Source organism: Falco cherrug, chromosome 5, assembly GCF_023634085.1.
Source record: "Falco cherrug isolate bFalChe1 chromosome 5, bFalChe1.pri, whole genome shotgun sequence".
NCBI classification, from domain to species: Eukaryota; Metazoa; Chordata; class Aves; order Falconiformes; family Falconidae; genus Falco; species Falco cherrug.
In genome coordinates this window covers 92,664,330-92,685,107 of record NC_073701.1, presented here as the reverse complement: position 1 = coordinate 92,685,107, position 20,778 = coordinate 92,664,330, and the positions used below count along the sequence as shown (strand labels likewise).

At 51.1% G+C, this 20,778-nt stretch overlaps 1 pseudogene; it reads right to left on the bottom strand.

The window, feature by feature from the left end:
• LOC129736190 (hydrocephalus-inducing protein homolog) overlaps positions 1-20,778 on the bottom strand; it is a 59,928-nt pseudogene that overhangs the window by 959 nt on the left and 38,191 nt on the right.

Here is a 20,778-nt window from a genome sequence, read left to right as displayed (position 1 = left end):
CCAGCCCACCTAGCGTGGAGCAGAACAAACCTCCTCCCAACCCTGTTTTTAAGCCCCTCACAGATCCCACCTCCAGTGAGCGGCACATCCCACCCAGCGTCCGCACAGGAGCCCTCCCTGGCTGCACCAGCCCTGCCCCCCCCTGCCAGGGCAGCGACCCAACCGCCTCCTGCCACCTGCCACGCAGCTTGTCAGCTGCAGCCTCCATCAGTTCAACGGCCTTTCCCTGCGGCTGGCCTCTGGAGATGCCCTGCAACGCGACGGAGCCCACACGCTCTGTAGCTACACAACCCTTACCGTTATATTTTTGTGCAACACCACAGCTGGTTGGGCCCCCAGCAGGTGTGAAACTCACCTCACCACAGGCAGGCTGAGGACAAACTCCACACCCCAGACTCTGTCACAAACAGCAGTCTGACACAAAGCAAACGCAGACCTAATGGGGAAAGCGTCGGGAAATCCATGCCCTTCCAGGAGCAAAGGGCCACAGGGGCCTCTTGATCTCAGAGCTCCAAAGACACGACTCTCCGTTAAATACCACCCAGAAAACAGAGGGAAAACTTGTAAAGATGATCCAGACTCATTTCTGCACAAACATCTATGCAAGCTGTCTATTTTACTGAGGGGTGCCCCAGCTAAAACTGCCCCCAGAGCCAGGCTCCTCTCGCTGCGTTGGGACGGAATATCTTGCTTTCTCTCCGAGACAGCAATATGGGAACGTTGCATGTAAAAATCAGGCCACAGGCTGCTACAGACCAGTCAATTTTCATTGGGAAATAGCCCCACAGATACTTACCATCTCTACACAGAAGGAAGCAGGGATGACAGCCTGATTGGAGAGGTGGAGAGTTTTGGACGCATCTTGTAGGACTTCAATACTGCTGGAATTTATCTCACTCAGATGCACGTAGACAACCCGTTCTTCTCCAATGCTCACTAAACAGATATTCTGCTCCAGGAAGCAGGTAGGAAAGAAAAAAGAAAAGCAGGGGAAGTTAAAAAATATGAGACAGCTCTAAGTGTCCTCCTCGACTGGGCGATAAGTACGGCTGTTGGAAGTTTTCAGTGTTGCAAGGCTGAAACAGAAGGCCTGGGGCAAGTGCAGGCTCGGGAGTGACCCCATCTGAAAGCCACAAGCTCCCGTTCTCAGGGGACAGAGAAACCCTGGGTCCCACGCTCTCCTTTCCAGACCTCCTCCACAGTTAGCTCTCCTTTCTCTGCCTTGTGCCTGCTCCCGCTCCTTCTGCCGCTCAGCCTTGCCCCAAACCTCCCTGACCGCTGCTGCTGCACAGCGACACTTGGACAGTTACTTCTCTGACATTCCCAAAAATGCACCTCTGAAAACCAGCACAAGCCAGAAGCGAAGCAGGCTCTTCAGAGCAGAGATCGTGCAAGTTATGGCCTCTGATGTGTGCTTATGTGTATTCCTGGTATGGCATGAATAACAGGCATTAATTATTCATTACATCATTCAAGTGGTGTTTTTTCTCTTGACAGTCAGAACCAAAAGCTTTCTCCTTGCAGAACTGGCACAGACTACTGGAGGAGGAACACAGATCCCTTTGCTAAACCACCTTCCCACATCATTAAAAACAACGAGAATTTGTGCACTCTTGCGGTGGATTTCACTGGTTCCAAACACCTCAACACTTCAACAGGATCTGAATGCATAGAACTCCCAACACTGACCAGACGCCGTAGGATTCACTGGAGGGCACAGAGTACGATTTAACCGAAAAAGAAACCAGCTTCCACGATGTAAAACCTTTAATGATGTCTGGCTCAAGGAAGTGGTATTGACCGCTGTCAGAATCACCAGCCCAACTCAGCCAGAAGCAGCAGCATCCAGAAATGCTCATCCCTTGGCAGGGCACTGCTGCGTGCAACTAAGAGCCAAAAACCTCACCTACCAAGGCTGGGGCCTCCAAAATAAGGAACTGAAGCCATGCACGATGATGCATGTCTGGGCGATGCTGCCCAAAGCTCCCGGGAAGGAGGAGCTGCAGGGAAGAGCTGCGCCTCGCCAGCCAGCTCAGCTTCCCGGTGACAGCGGGACAGCAGCAGCAAAGGCAGGGCAGAGCCCTTTGGGGATGAGCGAAACAACATCTGGAGGATGCCCAGGAGAGCTGCCTTCTGTCAGCCTGTGTACTAACACCACGCATCCTCACCACCAAGGAGAGGGCTTCAAAAACCCCAACCCCTTCATCTACAGGGTTCTAAAAGGGACAAGGAAAATGCCATGCAACAGCGTTACAGGCAACATGGCACAGGGAAAGGCAGCAACAAGCGATGGCAGCTCTGCCACCAGTAACGCCAGCGCTGGGATTTACCAGCTCCTTCATGCAGATGACACACGCCAGACTGGAGCTGGCACGCGTTCACCTGCAAACAAAATACCCGACAACGGAGCTGTGGAGGGACTCTGCACAGCCTGGATGAAAGATCTGTACCACGTTCTGCCTGAAACGGTGGTAAAGACCAGGCATCGACACTGGGCACCCCAGCCTAAGGCAAGAACGAGCTTTGAAGTTCTACTGGAACACACTGCAGCGATTCCCAAGGTCAGACTTGCAGCCGTACGGGTAGGATCTGCCACCAGCGCAGGACACGTAACAAGACAGCCAGCTCTTCTGCCAGCCCAGAAAGCTTTGGGTGCGTCAGCTACCAGGGAACTACTGGAACTGCACTGCAACCAGAAGACAGACCTATAGAAAATGCAACGCATCTAGTCCTTTCTTTAGGCACAGCTACGCTTCTCCAGCTGAAATGCTCGCCCTTTGGGCAAAACATTGACACGTTCACGTCCAAACAGAAAAGATTAAGGTAAGGTCAACTTTCAATTTATAAATTGTTAGCCCAAGCGTAAAAGCTTTTCAAGGTACCTGTAGTTCAAAATCCAGCTGACATTTAAACAACTGGTTATTCCAGTGGGGAGAAACCCTCCTCTTTCGGGGAAGCATGCCTTCTGTTTGCAAGCAACTGTTTTGTCAAACGTGAGACTTCCCTGCAAAGCCTGCATTGCCTGGCCTTGCTGTTGACTGGTTTACATGCACATCCCCAGCAGCCAGGGTTGAGATGACCAGTGGCATCCAAGGGATTTGGCATCATCGTTTCAATTCGGTTTATAAAAAGTTTATATCCCTGCAATTGTTTTCAAAATGTCAGCCTTCCTTTCTGTTACAGAAAGCTTCACGTTCTCAGGAATCCTCTGATATCCCCTTCCGTGCTCAGAGAGAGGACAAGACATTTTAAAACAGCTGCTTCAAAAGTTAGTATCCTTTTAAATTAAAGTTTAATTAACTAAATTTGTTCTCGATTTCAGCCAGTGGAAGCCAGGACACCAGATACAACGTTCTCTTGCCTACACTTTGTTGTTGCTGCTGTATATGCCTGAATGCAAATGTCCTGTAGGAGCCTTTAGTCCAGGAATGCTTTGCCTCACCCCTTTTCAAGCTTGGTAGGGAAAAAAAAAGAAAAGAAAAAAAAGCTTGTGCTCCAGATGCAAGCAGTGTGGAGTCTCATGCGTCTTTGGCTGGGGCTTTTGGCAAAGAGATATGATGGATATTTCTCAGGCGGGATGGACCTGACTTTCAGGAAAGCTTAAATCCAGCTTTACAGAAATCATCATTTCAGCACGGTCTCTTACACCGCTCCTGCTTTTAGCAGCATTCAGCGATGTCCCCGTGCGCTCCCGAACAAGAGTTCTAATGAAGCAGCGGTTGCTGCTCATCTCGTAACGCAGGAGAGCGAGAGACCCAGGAATTGCTCTGGGTTTCAGACTGGGCTTGTTATCCCGCCTCACACGTCCGTAATTAAACACCATCTCAGACACTTAGATTTCCACCTAAGAGGACACCACCCTTCTCTAGGCATTAGCTGCTACTTATGCCATGAATCCCTTCTTTCCGTGTCCGCACCAGCCACGTATTGTCACGTTCTCCTTTTCCCTGGCAGAACCCCTGTACACTTTATGCCCAACAAGATGAGTCACACAAAGGCACGCATCTCGCCTAGCACTCACCAGCGGGGATCTTTCATTCCCAAACACTGAGACACTAGCCACAGTGTCCTGCCTTCCTATCGCCTGGGCTTCCAGCGTCAACGGCATCTCCACCGAGCTGTGAGGCTGGATAATCCCACACGGCACAGGGCTGGAGTACCACACAGCAGCATCCTCCTTGTGCTCCTATAAGGGACAGAATCAAAGACAACTTCAGAGTGACCTCTGAGGAAACTCCAAGCTTCTTAACATCCACCACAACGGCAATTCACCCACATTTTTAAAAATCCCTAGGAGAAAGCAGAAAGGCACAACACAAGGAGCAAGATTTGTATGGGCCTAATTAGCATCCTCACAGGGTCCAAAAGCTGCTGCACTCACAAACGCCCACTCCGGTGCTGGCGGCCTCCTTGCAGCAGCTTTTCACAACCCTCCAAGTTCTCCTGCATGAAAGCACCCCAAAGACTAGAACCGAAACTGCTTTCTGAAGAGTTCAAACCGCTCCTGAAGTTCATATTCAGGTAGCTTCCCGTTCTCTCCAAAACTTTAGGTTTGAATATAAAACAGCAAGGTCTTATCCAAACCCCGTTTTTTTCCTAACAAACCCCTCGATAACGACGTTTGAGGGCAGGAGGCGAACACGACGCCAAGCCTGAGGAAGGACTCCATAGCAGCCTGGAAGATCGCTGTCGTTCACAAGGGTCAGCACCCACTCGCAAGGGAACTTCAGAAAGCACCGTCCAAATGTCAGAACAGGGCTGAGCACGGGCAGTGGAGGAACGACACATCCGGGTGAAGAGATGACCAAAGGGAATTAGAGACACTGAGAGAATGTAGAAGTTGTTTACTCCCCAAACAGCATGAAACAGACACAAGGCATTTGTCTCTGCCAGATAGACATTTCCTACCTCTACGGCAATCGATCACCTCTAACTTCTTCTTACTCAACAGCCTCTTGTAAAGGAGGGGCAGCCCCAGACTCCCGTGGCAGAGGCTGCCCAGTGCCCTGCCCCAGTGCTCTCTCATCAAGCTTTGCCCCTCCCTTGCCCCAGGAGGCCGGCAAGGACCCTCCCACAGTCCCAGCAAGGCACGAGCTCTGCGGGAGCCTTCCCGCTGAGGACCAGCGCTCCCCAAAGCTCAAGGAAAACAAGACTCCCGCATCTCAGTAAAAGCAACTCCCTCCTCTCCCGTACCGCTCTCGCCCTGCCTGAAACCTCAGCCGCTTGCCCCCGCGATGGAGGGCACCAGCACCGCCTGCCTCTCGCAGTGGGTGACCAGCCTCTCCCAGCTCCTGCAGCTGCCTGGGTCCTCCACACACCAGCCCACACACTGACTCTTCCCATTCCCACTCGTTTTACAAAATTGCAGCCCAGGCACCCAGTGGGTGACTCTGCCGGGGAGAGGGAACAGCACCAGCAACTGCGTCCCTCTCGTCATTAAACTGGCACCCGCTGCGGCGCAACGGCATTGAACGACGCTGCAGCTTTTGGCTTAAGTCTGGGAACGTTCATGCTCAAGAGAACCAGAGAAACCTGAGCTCACCTGCCACACCAAGGACTAGTTTCCCCTCACCACTCCTGCTGTAAGCCCCTTTCCCATTTGCACACGCCTTCACTAACTGAGCCAGACCCCAGCTTTCAGCAGGCTGCTCGCCGCCTTCCAAACAAATGCTGCATTTTGGGCCAACCCAGCACAAGCCCACCGCTTGCAGGGAGAAGCAGGGGCAGTCCTTTGGAGATTCATTACTCCTCAAGTCCCAGACAACAGGCCAATAGTGAATATAATCACTGCTCCCTTAAAAATAAAATAAACCAAAAAAAAAAAGACAGAGGCATGGCCCTGAGCACTGAGCACAGGTGCCTCTCAACATGGGCTGCTTTCAAAGCACGGCTGTGCTCACAGCGAGCTGGGCAGAACTAGCTCGTTAAGCAACATTTCTCATTTGGAGCTGAAGCCAGGACACCCCACGCCAGGCAGCGTGCTGGGCATGGGTACGCGGGGAAAGGTGGCCAGCTGCAAGGAAAGCGCCGGTACCTGGCTGTGAGAGGCACGCCAACACCTCCTGGCCAACACCATCCACGCCCACCACCAGCGCCAGCTCGTATCGCCCCACCGTGTTGGAACACAGGGTGACCTGGTAGAGGAGAAGAGCGTCAGATACTTAATCACTGCCAGAAGCCATCAGCCACGCATGGTGTCCTCTGGCTCTCACCCACGGTCAGGAAAGGGAGCGATATTTTGCCTTAGTTCTCCTGCTGGTCCACGTGTAGACCACTGTCTTTCCGAGTAACAAAACTCTTCTGGCGATATCCGATTTATTAAGTACGCCTTGCATACCAGGGCATATGTAAGCTAAATTAAAGCACAATTCATGTTCTACTTGCCACTGGGACCAATTTTTACTCTCGACTACAACAGCATAAATCCAGAGGAAATCTGTTGACTTTCACAGAATGAGTCCAGCTTTACAGTGGGAAGCCGAGGGCAAAACGTGGCCCAGCAGCAGCTGTGCAGCTCATGGCTGCTGGAGCTTTTCCAGTCCTCGCTGCAGTGGATGCAACCATTCTGCTCCACACGAGAGGAAAGATAAGGCCGGGAAGAATAGCAAACTGCTTTATGCAATGACATCTTTCTTTTAACAGTCACCTTCTGTCCCCATCCTTCCTCGGCCCACTTTAAATCAAATTGCTCTAAGCAGCTCAGACACACACGCATGGCTTCTGTGCTTCACCGTAGGGTACATGATCCTTGGCTTACAACTTTGGAAACAAAACGGTGCTCCGCCCCAGAGTACCCCAGCTCACAAAAACCTAACACGAACACCGATCTCTTACTTGCGTTATGCCCAAAGCCAGCAGCACTACAGCCCTCCTGCGCACCAGTGAAGCTTCAGCTCCACCTGCTGAAGCACGTATGGCCGGGCTCGTGCCATACCTGGATACCCAGGGCTCCTTGGGAGCGGATGGTCCCCTTGCAGGGCATTATGGTGAATTCAGTTGGCTTGATGTGATGTTGGGCTCCCTTTCTCCAGGACGGGCAAGTGTTGTCTGATATCTGAGCAAAACTGGTGACGCTGCGCTGTCCTGAGCCTTCGCCAGGGATGCGAAGGTTGAAAGTCATGGGAACCAAGGAGGTGTTAGTGAGGCGACACGGCAGGGTGCGAGGAAAGCCTGGGAAGGTGAGACAAATATCAGTCAAGTCCCCGGTTATCCCGTGATTCCTGGTGTGACTCTCCTGTTAGGATAGACCGGTGCTTGTTGTTTATCTCTTTTCAGTGTGAATGAGAGGTAATGGAGAAGCTCAGGGAGGAGTGAGTTGTGACTGAAGTTGCTTTTTCCATGGATGGCACAGCTTGCTTCCTTGGCAATGGGCAGTGCCGTTGGTGCTGAAGAGCTGTCTCTACCTGTGAGGAGCTCTCTCACCTGCCCCCAAACCAGCCCCAACTCTTTCTCACTGATCAGTGTGCACCCAGACAGAGCATTTATTCTGAAAATTCAGTCTGTAAAATCCCCCATTAACTCCATGAACATTCCCCCAGTTTTCAATATATGAAAGTAGGGCATTGTCATGTAAGGAAAAGAAAGGATGAGACCGGGCACTACAACATGATGCATTGCACTCTAATGCAGTTTCTCTAGGCAGGACCCTTAAGGCATCTCCTGTTTCTGGGCAACCAGACTGAGCACATGACAACTCGGCCCACCTCACTGCAGGCAAACCTGATGCTTCCTTAGAAATGAGCAGGAACTGTGTCTCACCTTACCTAACAAACGGGGACATCACATCCACACTGCCTTTGATTACTGCCCACAAAGCCTGACATCACTCCAGCTCTGACACTTGCTTTCCACAACGGAAAACCAGTGGTACAACCACACTGGGTGAGGGGGTGGCTGTTCTGCAGAGGCAGGACACCAGCCCGCAGCTTGGTCTGGAGCGGACACCAGCTCTGCCAGAAGACACCTCCCATGCCCTGCTTACCAAGTGCTATTTGAATAAAGACAGGGAGGAAAACCACCTGCAGACACAGCAGATAGTTCCTCTGTGCCCAGCAGCAGTGACCATTGCCCACCGCCAGCAATTACTCCGGCAGGGAGGCGGGGGTGGGGCACAGAAAGGACATGCACCGACTGACCCACTGCACAGCCCCAAATGGGACCGAAGTCACCAGATGCAGACAACAGCCAGCAGCACAGTGACAAGAAGCAAAAATACAATAGCTGCCTTCAGCTGGAAAGGCCTTGTTAATGAAATCAGATTAAAGTAGGATGAACCTCCTATTACACAACCGCATTTCTGCCGGTGCGTTTCTTGTGGGTCTATTTATTCAAAAGGAAGCAGAGAAGTGGCCGAGTGGTGATGCAGGGAGAGGGGGAAGTGGCTCAGGGAAAGTATTGAGATTTCCTAGAAAGTCCACGAACCGCATGAAACCACAGAGGCATCCTGGGCACAGAATGATCATGGCCCTTCAATCAATCCCCAATTGATTTCACATGTAAACTTTAGATCATCTCAGTACAAAGCCTTTTCTCTGAGACTCGAGATGGAGAATCAGAATCTGCATTTCAGTGGAGATGCTCTGGGTGCTCAGCCACCGGCTCCGTCAGTGGAGCAGTGCTTCGGCTGGGGAAGGAGAAGGAGCCCACATCTCTGGAGACATCACTGCCCAAACCAATGCCGAGCTACTGCCTGGGCTTATTACCGGGCAGGTGATAATGAGGAGCCCTCACAGCACAAATTAACAGCTCACACTAAAGGTCAAGTGGGTAAGTGGTGTCCTCGCCTTGCAACAGGAACGTTCACCCTGAGCAGCCACAGGCTAGCGTGTGGCTCCAACTCCCTTCTCCTGCAGCCCCATCCCCTGGGCCCTTCTGGGACAAGGGCTTTCACCATCATTCTGCCGCCAAGGATTGGGAGGTTGGGGCTGAGCAGGCTCTGAGGGCACCAGGAAAATCCTGACTTTCTATTCCTTTGGTCCTGTTTGATCTCACGGCAGCAAAATACCACCTGAGCAAGCGGCAGCCCTGGTTCTAACACCCTGAAGGCTGCTGTGGAGGAACACAAGTGACAGACGCTCCCAAAGCGCTTCATTTCAGTAAGGCACAGACCTCCCCACCAGCGGTCCAAGCCCAGGGCACACTCACCAAAGGAGACGTCGCCGAATGGAGGGAAGGTACATGGAAAGGGAAAGTCGGTCCGATGACACAGCCCCTGTAAGGACAAAGGCAGAGGAGGAACTGGCTTGGTTAAAAAGAACTGCAAAGTGTTCGGCTTTCGTTACCACCGGGACGGATAGAAGCTGGTCTCAGCAGCACGGTGGGTTTCAAATCAACCCGTCACCCCTGCGCTCGGCACAGCATCCCTGTGCACAGGGGCAGCCAAAGCAACGTGGTCAGCAGGTGGCAGCTGCTGAGGTGGCTCAGGGCACCAGGGCAGGCAGGGTACACCCCCAGGTTGCTGCTGGCCCAGTGAAGGACCCTGAACAAGTGATGGCTCTGTGCCTCAGTTTCCCCATCTGCCGTGTGACGGGCAGAGCTGTCCATGCAGAAGCAGGTTCATTGTAACTAGCCCTCTCAGCCACAGGTTCCCTGCTTTGGTATCTCTTTGCTGGAACTGGCCTTTCCACGGGCTAGATGGACATCTTCCTCAGACCCTATTCCACACTACCATTATGCGTGCAGGATTTTGAGGCACGAATCCACAGGAGCCCCAGACATCTACTGAGAAACGCAGCACAAGTTCTACACAGTGGATGGCGGAATCTTGGAGGAAAGTATCAGCTTGTCACCAGTGCACCGGCTGACACATCCAAGAGCAAGACTATTTGCACCACCAAACATGAGTGTCCTGAAGCCACCACACCAGCCCGCCCATCCCTAAATTCAGAGAGGTTCCAAACTCCCAAACTCACCAACATCCACTGAAATCAGCACTTGAAGCTGCACAACATTCATTAATTTCATGGTTGATGCCAATCAATGCCAGCTCTGCCTCTTGGTGAAAAAAACAAATACAGATCAAGGAGCACAGTGACCCGTGCCTCCTAGTTTTATTCACAGGACTGCCACCGGGTCTCTCGTACACATGAACAGACCCCAGCCTCCCGCAGGAGGGACCTGCACTCACCCGTGGTGTCCCAGTTCCAGCATCCCTTTCTAAAGAGCAAAAGAACAAGCGTTCAGGACCTCGTCAGGTCTGTTTCCAAGCAAAGAGTGATCACCTATGGTTTGGGCATCTTCTGACTGCACGATCAAAAAGCACTCAAAATCTGACTTTCAGGAGTTTCAATCCCATGCTAATTCTCGATTCCTGGAGCTGAATCCGTTCCTGAGAACAAGTTAGGTAGCAAATCCCTTCTGGCAATGAGGTTCCCTCTCCAAGGACCTCACGTAATCAGACTTAACCTGCCAAGCCCCAGCATCCTACTCTGGATGGAGCAAAGGGAGCAGACATGCTTTCCGTAATAGCACTTGCCAAAAGACAACAGAAAACTGCCTCCAAACCAGCCACAACTGGGTCTCACACTGGGAAACTGCCAAGGGTGAGCCTTGCAGCGAGGGGGGAAATAACTGCCGTTTCTGCTGAGCACACAGGAGCTGTGCTCAAGGAAGTCAGACCTGAAGGACTGCCCAGAGGGCTCGGCCAAGCAGCCAGCCCAGAGCCCTGTGCGCTACAGCCGGTAACAGCGCAGCTTGCAAGAGAACGGGGGAAGAGGGCAGTCTTTATGGCAACAGCCACATCTTCCAATAGTGCTTCTGAAGGGAGATCGGGGTCCTCGCAGAGCAGGAAGGAGCACAAGGTAGGAGAGGAACCACCTGCACTGCCACCGCTGTTCCTTCCTCTGCAGCCCCATGTCCCACCAGCCAGCTCATCTCCACTCAAAAGAACTGGGAGTTTTTCCCTCCCTGGAGAACTAAATCCAGTGCACAACCCCCCCTGAAGAGGGAGGCTCGGCTTGCCCCGGTGGGTGGGCATCTCAAAAGCATTTGAAACAAACAGCTTGAGTTGTGGGGCTGGAGAATGAGAGATAAGGGCTGGACAGGGGTCCTTGGAACAAAGGCAAGACAGAAAGCAAGGAGGCAGATGCCATCTCGAGGAGAGGAGTCTGCAGTGGGAATTACTGTGGAGGCACCCCCCAGGCTCCTGTAACCCTCCTCACCTGACGGTCAAGGTCACGGGCTCAGGGGACCCATCCACACTGAACCGGAATCCTTCTGTGAACTGCCCCAGGGCGGTGGAACTGAAGGAGATCTGGATGACTTGGAGGACATCTGGTAAAACGATGCCCTCCTGGGGGAGAAAGGAGAAGCAGGAGCCCAGAGCGGTCGCCGGAAGGACCAACTTGGAGGGGGCATCAATGACTCCTTTGTTAAACAGGATCACCTGCAGCAGCAAGAAAGCAAAATGGAAATACATGAGGAATCTTCTTTCCTTACAGAAGGCTGATTTGTTTTCTAATTAAACTTCTACAAAAGGCAGAAGATGCTGTGTGCTGCTGCTTGGCTGAAGCCAAAGAAAACACAACAGGACAGTTTCTGCCTTTGGGTTTTTGCATGCAAAAAACCCCAGTGATAACTTCACATAAACAGAGTCACTCTGGGTTTATTCCACTGACACAGAGCAGTCCGCTTGGACTTGCAGGGCTGAGGATGTGCTCAGCATCACCAAGGCGATGTAGACCTGCCCCAAAGAGCAGCAAAGGGCGGTCGCAGCATTACAGCGAATCGTCACCTAACTGCTCCCGCTCCAGATGAGCCCAGTCCTGCCAAGGGCAAAACACATTCAGCTCCCGTTACAGCCAGCAAGTTTACTGGATGTAGAAAATACCTTGGGACAGCCCCATAACCAGCTTCAGCAGCACTCCCCGACTCTGCTAGGGTACGTCAGTGAGGCGCATTTTGTTCTTTTCTTTGATCTGAGAGTCTCTTTGTCTTTGCTCAACCAGACATGTCAAGAAAGGATGAGAGTGAGGGGCATAGCAGCTCCACCTGCTCTAAAGAATCTCTTTCATAAATATTCACAGCCATCATCTACTAATTTACCATTATTTACTGTTCCAACAAGCTACACAATCCTGCAGCATTTGCTGAGATTCAGCAAGAAATGCCCACACCTGCCTGTGAGTATCAGCACACTGGTGGTCACCAAACCTACCCAAAGCAAAGCTCTACAGTTTCCGAAGGCTGCAGGTGAAATCCGGCCATTTCTGTGGACTTATCTACCTGCTTGGCAGTTATTTTCCCTAAGTTTTGTCCTCGCAAAACCTGTCAGAAAAACTGAGACAGAAGCAGAGGTACAGCCCTTATTTTTTTAATTTTGCAGCTGCTGTTGAAAACATTCCTGTATTCAAATTCTGCACTGGTAACTTGGAAACTACTCATATGTTTTACACCTTAATTACAAATTGCACTTAGGGATCCTACACTGAAGTTTACCTCCAGTCTGGCTACTTAATACAGCACTTGGAGTATCATCTACTTATTCACATTTTCTCCAGTAATGAAACCAACACATTGATATATATAGAATCAATAAAGAATCAGCATTAAAAAATGCATACATACAGAGCACAATATTTTGGCAAGAAAACACCTTAACGTGTCCTTCCCTGCAACAGTCAAGCTTTTGAAAGTGTCTGGCACGATGTACTGCCTCATTTTCTACCGCCTCCAGTTGCTGTATCATGGGGGTTTTTTTGGTTGGTTTTTTTTTGAGAAAACTTGCCACCATCGGCGGGGGGAGGCAAATACCCAGAAAGCTCCTTTGCTTCATTTCCAGAACTGCCCTGCTCTGTTCATAGAGCCAGAGGGGCACCAGGTCTGAAGGGTGGCAGGAGGCTGGTCAGCAGGGACAGCGCTCCCGGTGCCTGCGCGGGCAGCTCTGCGCGGGGAGGCTGCCCGGCTTCCCTCCGGCGCCAGGATCCAGCAAGTTGCGCTTCACTGAAAGGTGTTTGCAACGGACTCGAGTCGGAACACAACACCTTTGTTCCAGCTGCTTTTTAACCGCCAGGGTACCAGGGCGCAGTGCATCTAGGGCTGAAACAAAAGCCTCTGGATCCTGACCTTTTTGACCCGGTGTTGCTATCATGTGTCAAGGGCTGGATTTTCTGCATGAAGCCTCCCAGCTGGTCTCAAAGGGAGGTTGCCAAAACGCAGGGATCGGGGCTTTGTGGACAACATACACACCTTTCAGACCCCATCAAAACTATCCAGATTCTGCAAAAACTCCCACATTTAACTTACATCAAATAATGCGTGCACATAACTGCCTGTGTTGCCAGAAATCCAGCAGGTGCACAAAGCTCACTGCTGCCCCAGGGGCCATCAGGATCCACCCCAACCCCAGCAAGCCCCACTGCTCACCTCGTAGCTGGGGGCTGATGCAACAAAAACCTTCCCGATGTCCAGCTGGTCAAAGCTGAAGCGCAGCTGGGGCCCTATGCCGCTCCCTTTGATGCGCAGGGGCAGCCTGGTCTCACGGCCTGGGGAGAGGTTGCCATGTCAGTACAGAATTCCTTCGGTTCGCCTGGATTTTCCAGGCAGCCTCAGAGCCAGTCCCCGACTCCGGGCTGGGTGGCACCAGCACTAGATGCTCCGCGAGAAGATACGGGACCCTTCTCTTCCCTCAGCAGATCAACTTTGCGGCTGGTTTCTAACTTCTGACGGAGCCCTTGGGCTGGTTTGTAACTTAGCAATCAGTTTGCACCCTCAGAAAGTGATGCTGCATATAAAACATGATTTCTGAATTCCTTCCCATGCACTTAAACGAGCTTTGAAATCCATTCAGAGAAGGCACAAAGCTCACAAAACAGAGCCGGAGAGAAAAATCTGCTGTCTGTATCGCTGCAATCGGAGACGACCGCACGGGAGCTGAGAAGTATGAGCCCAAGCAAGGCAGAGCAGCCTGCTGACAGCGATACCCCAGCAGCCTGCTGACAGCGACACGCGCACCCGAGCGCTGCCTCAAGCAGGCAGAGCATCTCAGCCACCACCTGCGCCTAACGTAGGGCTCCGTACCGGGGTGCTCCAGGGCTCACCGCCTGCAGCAGCGCCTTGTTAAGACGGGGCTTTACGGTCTCCAGAGAGCAGCACTCACCTGTTCCCACCATCAAACCAAGAGCTCAGCTTTGTAAAGACGCCCCACCTGAAGCATACTGAGCAGTTACGGAAAACCAGCCTCCTCGCTACTGAAACCAGATAAGCTCTAAGTGTACTGCTAACACACATATCCCTTGCTGCAAAGGCAACTGAGACCACAAGGCTTACAGCTGAACTCCAGGATGCTGAGTTTCTTCCTTAAGTCTGCTAAGATGGCATAGTGCAGGATCTTTCAGTCTGAAGCCTTTCCTGAACCACTGGAGCAGCCTAAAGTGCCTGAATTCTAGCTCAGATTTTGGCTTAGGTCCCCCTGCTGTTATAGATTTGCTAATAAGTTAAGATTGATTGACTTTATTTGATTGATTATTTGATTTTATAAAATCAATCATGTAATAGAAATATAAGAGGATAAGAAAATATATTTTAATGAAACTTATAGTTATAGTAAAAGCGGCTATAGAAAATCCTCTGTACAGCCCCGTACCAAGGCCGGAGGAATTGGTCAGAATCACCTAGTAGGAATGTTTAGAACTTAGATAACAGACTTAAGATTTGAGATGATTGTTTATATGTAACCTAGGAGGATGTACTAAAATGTCAAAATGAGAATTTATGTGAACTGGGAAGAGTCGAGCGAAGCAACCCATAGTTGCTGGCCAAGAAACAGTTACCTCAAGTGGCAGGTAATTCCGGCAGGGGGAGATCGAGACCACCGACTCACATACCACCTACCCAAATCGTACCCCAGACCCATTTCCGGACCTTTCTAACCTTTACTGCGCAGAATCGGATATGGGAGGAGAGTATGTTAATGATTTATGGGAAATCTTACGATTATGCATGGATATTTAATGAATATGTATGAATGAGTTCTATACAAGGTGTATGATTTTGAACCATGGTGTGCGTCAATCGTGAGGGGACTCGCTCACGCACCCGGCCGTCCATAAAGAAATGTCTGCTTATCTACATCACATTGGTGTCGGTAAGTTCTTCATTCCGAGATTTCGGTAACACTGCCATCCCATTCTACTCTTGTACGGAAAGCGAGTAGCACAAGGAGCAGAAGATAGCCCCAGAAGTTGTACACAACCGTCACTGTGGCTTTTGTGCAAAACTATTCCTCTATCCTTTGAGCTCCTTTTGTGTGACACCCACCATTAACTAAAGCTTAGGGACTGAAAGTTGATTCCTTTTTTTATAAAAGTCTGCTGCTTAGTCATTCCAGAATGTCCAAACCAACTTATTATTGCAAAGAGCAGCCCACGTGTGACTAGATCACAACTCGGAAAAAACCCTCCTGGAACAGCCTTTTCAGTGATCCCTGACTTTGGGCTTGCAACCGTGGCACGGGGATGTTTGATCACATCCAAAGCCAGAAAGGAAGAGCTAGGGAGCTTTTGCTGAATTCAGTGGTTTTTCAGCGGATCCAGCCGCAGCCCAGCTGACAGCAGAGATGAGTTACACTTCACAGCTCAGGCACGCATCAGAGGGCTGTGTACTTCTATTGCACAGACACCCGAAAAGAGGCAGTACTGGGTGCTTGCTGTTCAGAAGATTTTTCCATCTTGCATCACATGTGGCCTAATTTTCATTAAAAACTTGATGTTCTAAACCATCAAAGCTCTTAGGAAATGACAAAGATTTCCAAGGGACAAGTTTTGCCCATAAGCATGGGTGAGGCATGCCCCACGGCCACTATCATCAAAAAAAATCAGTGGCCATTCTTTCCCTTCTGCAGCAGGCCCTCAGCCTCTCCTGGAAGGTCTGCGGAAGCTATCCTTTCTTCTGCCCCACCATTGATGCTGGAACTTTAGGAAACCCTGGGAGTTTTACGCTCTCTCCTTCCAGGTGAACCTCAGAGAGTGCTCTCCTGAAAGGAGGAGGAGCAGAGTAAAATACAGACCATTCAGGACAGCCGAGAGAAAAAGAAAGAAAAAAGAGAGTATGTCCCGCTCCTCACTAGCAGCTGGGGCTTCCAGGAGCACCCAGCCGCTGGCCAAGGCCTGGGTACCCCGGGCTGGGACCGTGTGATGCCCCCACCACAGCATGTCCCAGAGCACATGGACCAGGGCATGGAGGGGCCGCAGCCTCCTTGTCCTCAGTCCCAAAGCCACACCTGGTTCTGTGGAGTGAGAATTCGGATCTCAGTCGGGTTAACACCTTGGCACATCATGGAGGGATTACAACTCGGCATTCAAAGAAACAGGGGTGTGGGTGGCCCAACAGCACAGAACTGTTTCCCAAGTCCCTAACTTCTGCTGCTTTCTGGCACTCATCTTTTTGCCCACGGAACGTCCCCAGGTTTTGAGGTTGGTTTTGAACGTGATTCTCAACCAACCACATGAACACAGAGATCCAGCTTTACACGATGTAGGACACGGCAAGTGAAGGAGGGATCAGCACTTAGGATTTTGCTTCTCCCTGCAAAAGCGGCTTAGAAATGGGTTTTGGAAGAAATCAGATGTAACCCAGTACATTTCCATATCCAGAAAAAAACAACAAAAAAAGAATTTTAGGTGATTGAGCCCCCCCACCACGGGCTTCCTTCCAGCACTCAAGAGCCATGGCTTTATTTGCATGAATAACTAAGAAAGTTCATTTTGAGCTTAAACAAAACAAATTTCAAACCACTTCTTAACCGCTGGCTTTGCAAGTTGCACAGTGCTGATGAGTTCTGTAAATCACCTGATCCAGAAGCGTTCGGCTAAGCAATTTATGGAGGCAACTGCAAAAACACACATGGAGGCCAGCCACTTCCCCGTGGGGCTCGAGATCCAACTGCAATTTCACAGTGCTGCACTAGGGCAAAGCTACTAAATATTCCCTGCAAGGGGCACACGCTGTCTGCAAATCGTCCTCCAAAGGGATCTGTGACTGGCATGCAAATGCACGAGGAAGGCTGTCACACTGCTCAGAGTCGTCAAGAAGCAAAATTAATGACTCCCTAGTTAAAGATCACGGGTTTCTTCTTTAAACTCTTTTTGCACCCTGGGACAGTCTCCACCCTGACGATACAGCGGCTCAGCTCTGTTTTGTGAGGGATGGGGGGTAGGTGACCTCCTTGAGGTCCTCTCCCAAGGGGCCCATGGAAGAGTTCAGATCTCCTGAGGGACCACGAGGGTTTTTCCAGAGCAGGCTCCTCTTTCTAAACACCGATCGCTTGCCCAGCTCTGTTTCCTGTAACTCCCAGGTTGCATGTAAGTAATTTTCCTATTTCTCTGCCACAACAACAACAAAAGCTCTCCAGGCACAACCCCTGGAGATCCCTGCAGCAAAGTGATGGACAGCCCCACCACCACAGCAAAAATCCCAGGGCCAGGAGCACAGCGCTGAGCCAGGATTCCCTTGGGAGCAGCTTTTTAAATCAAGCCTTTCCTTCCACAGCTCTAACAACTGCAGCTGGCGGCCAGGAAGGCGGTTTGTTAACACGAGCCCTGGTTAATTACTGTAGGTGGCATTTGCCAAGTAAACCCTGCGCAATTACCGTATCAATAAAAAGCTGTTTCATGGCCTTTGTATCTGTCAGCTTGGAGCAGTAAGGAATGGCTCGAAGCAGCTGGGTTAGTGATCTCAGCACCCTCCAGAACGGGAGCCTGGCTGCTGGGGACCACGGGCCTCGCACCTCCTTCCTCTTAGATGGGGAAAACCAGAGCGTTCCCTGGATGGAAATCTGACAGGGACCTCCCACTCCTGAAAAACACCTCAAGCAGCACCACACGGACGGAGAGGAAGGACAAGGTAACCTGAACCACGGAGCTTGCTGCAAGCATTCCCTGCCCCGTGCCAGCACAGCAAGGCCATCACCTCTGTAAGGGCAAAGGCGGCGTAACTCGGTGGGTCAGTGATAACCGCTCCCAGAAAAAGACCTGACAGCACTTCTGTCAGCCGGGAGGAGCATAAAGCTTGTCTAGCAGGCTGCTCGCACTCTGACTTCTGGGGAGGGTGCTCACCCTGCTGAGGACAGCGAGCCCTGTAACACGCGACCCAGATGAAGCAGAGACTTGAGCCACGAGGTGACGATTCCCACGCAGGGACAGCAGCACACGTGTGGCACGTTCACAGACACCCTGCGCTCAGCAGGGCTCAGCCACTACGGTCTGGCAGCGCCTGGAGAGCGGGAGGTGACCCAGGGGCAGGGAGCACGTTTCACTCAGCTCCTACCGCCTCAGGAGCCCGATGGTGCATCCACGTAATAAAGGCTCATCCTGGAGGTCTATAGGGGCTTAGTGCTCGTCCACCAAAGCTCTTCTGCTGTGTACCTCTCTGCCTTTACAAACACCTTGCAGCACAACGAATGCATGGTATGAAAGCTCGCTGCTTTGGCTGCTCTGGGATCAGCGGTCGGAGCCAGGCGCGCTAAGCCCTGGCTCTGCACAGACCAGCTGGGAGCCACAGGGACAGCGGGAAGGTGCTGGCACTGCCCTGCTGACCACCGGCTCTTCCTAGGAATTCCGTGGGAACCAACTGGGCTGGAAGAGTATTTGTGCCTCGCCTTTGCTGTGGGTAGCAGGAGGAGGAGAAAGGAGCTGTACCTGAGATGTCGCAGCAGACTGTTGATACACTCTGGCTTCTCGGGGTTTGAAGATCACGTAAATTTCAACTGAAGAATTTGGCCAGACATCTCCCTCCTAAGACAGGAGACAACAAACCATTTACCTTCAAACGTTACATTTCTTGTTTTCAACCACAGCCCTGTAAGCCTTTATTTAGAGCATCAATGACGAGCAAGGAGCAAACAACACTTACAAAATGTGTAAGACTTTGGAAGCAGCTGTGAAAAAAATTAAGTCCCTTACCTTTACTAGCACCCGGTAAAGGCTTGCCTTTTTTTTTTTTTTTTTTTTTTTAATTAGGGCTATAATAAAGGAACTAAACTGGCTGGCTTCGGCATATCAAGGATCTCTTCAGAAGTGCCAGCTGACCTAAAGAAAAGATACGGTTTCCCTCCAAACCTTCCCTTATATCCCTGTGTCACTACAGCCATGTGAACACGTCTTCTCAGATCAGAAGAGATTTAGCAAGTCAAATGGATTTTTCCATTCTTAGTTACAAAGACAGAAAGAAAGAAAACCATGCCTGCCTTCATCATTGCAGAAGAGATCTGTAAACCAGCTCACAAACAAAGGCAAGGTCCCGTCAGGGCTGGCTACCCCGGCCAGGGCTCACTGTCCAAGCCTCCCTCTGCTTGCAGGCAACAACTGGCAGAAGAGGAATATCAGGGCTTTGCAATCTGCTCCAGCTGCCTGCAGGTCTCCACAGGGGGTATGAGACATTGCCCATGACACAAAGCCCTAGCTGTCCTGGCCTCCTCCCGTTCCTGCATCACCGCTGCTGTCGGAAGCGGAACCGGAGCTGGGTCAGTGCCCACGTGGCATTTCTCTGACACTAGAATGTGATCCTGGCTCAAAATAACCCAAACCGAACACCAAAATGGTGAACTTCCGCTGCACAAAAAAAATCCAGCTTCAGCAAGAACCTGGGAGAAGCCTGCAAGCGTAAATCTTCAAACAGCGAGGGAGTGGCGATGGGTCCCTGCAGGTGTTATTCCCAGCGGCCGAGGCCCCAGCGGGATGATTTGCCCAACACCACCGAGACCACGGTGATCGCTGCAGTGTTGCTGGCATCTCTCTGTACGCTGTATAACTCACCAGATGTCCTGCCATGCTCCAGGAAGCCAGTCAGTGGTGCAATAAGATCCTGGTAAGGGACATATCTCCCTACATCCAGGGTGCTGCTGGATCCCAAGGCACAGTCAGATGAGACTGCTCTAAGGCATCAGAGGAGACAAGCCTACGGACGAGCAACACAACCCATCCATTCATATGCACCCGCACAGCTCTCTGCAACAATCCTAACGCAGCATTATTGATGGAGCCTTGCACTCATATCCTCACTCCCAAGAAAACCTGCACCAGCAGTTAACAGACTCAAACCTCTTGAGCTTCTGACATGAAATCACCATTCTCCAGGATTCAACGTATTTGGACAGAAACTTCAGGCAGTACGGCCACAATCAGCTTCCCTGTATTGTCAGTGAAGCTGCACGCCAGACTGTTTGACTCAAAGGGAGAGGGCAAGAAGAAATCATCAGTTACACATTATTCTACTATTCTGTGGCTAAAAAAAAATTGTGAAGGACATGACCGTTTTTGGAAACCTTTGTCATTTCTCCCTTCATTACTGCTGTATGTCAGACCATAAAACTGGAAAATATTGTGACCTATTTCTCCTGGGAAATGAAAATAGGCTGTTGGAAAGGTTCCTCACATTCCTGCTACCCCACGGGGAAGAAAGAATTGCTGGTTAAAAGGATACACTTCACTACTCACCCTTGCGGGCTACTGCTACACAGGCGTACCAGCCCTAGGACACGGCAGGAGCCAGCGGTCTGCCGCGGCTAGCATATTCTCCGTAAGATGGCAGTTGAGTCAGATCATGGAAAACTACCGTGGATGCTTGCCAGGACAGAAATGCAACTATGCAGTGCTGTGAACACGATACTGCAACACTTCTGGCTTAATGTCAGCCTCAGGCAGGCTGCAGCTGGCAGGTGGCATAAAATACAGACGGTGGATGTATGATGATCCAGCACAAAAACTCCTGCTGTTGTGCCCTGGCTTTGCTACAGCATATGCCGACGTGATACCCGAGGGGACGGCACACCATGACTCACCGCTA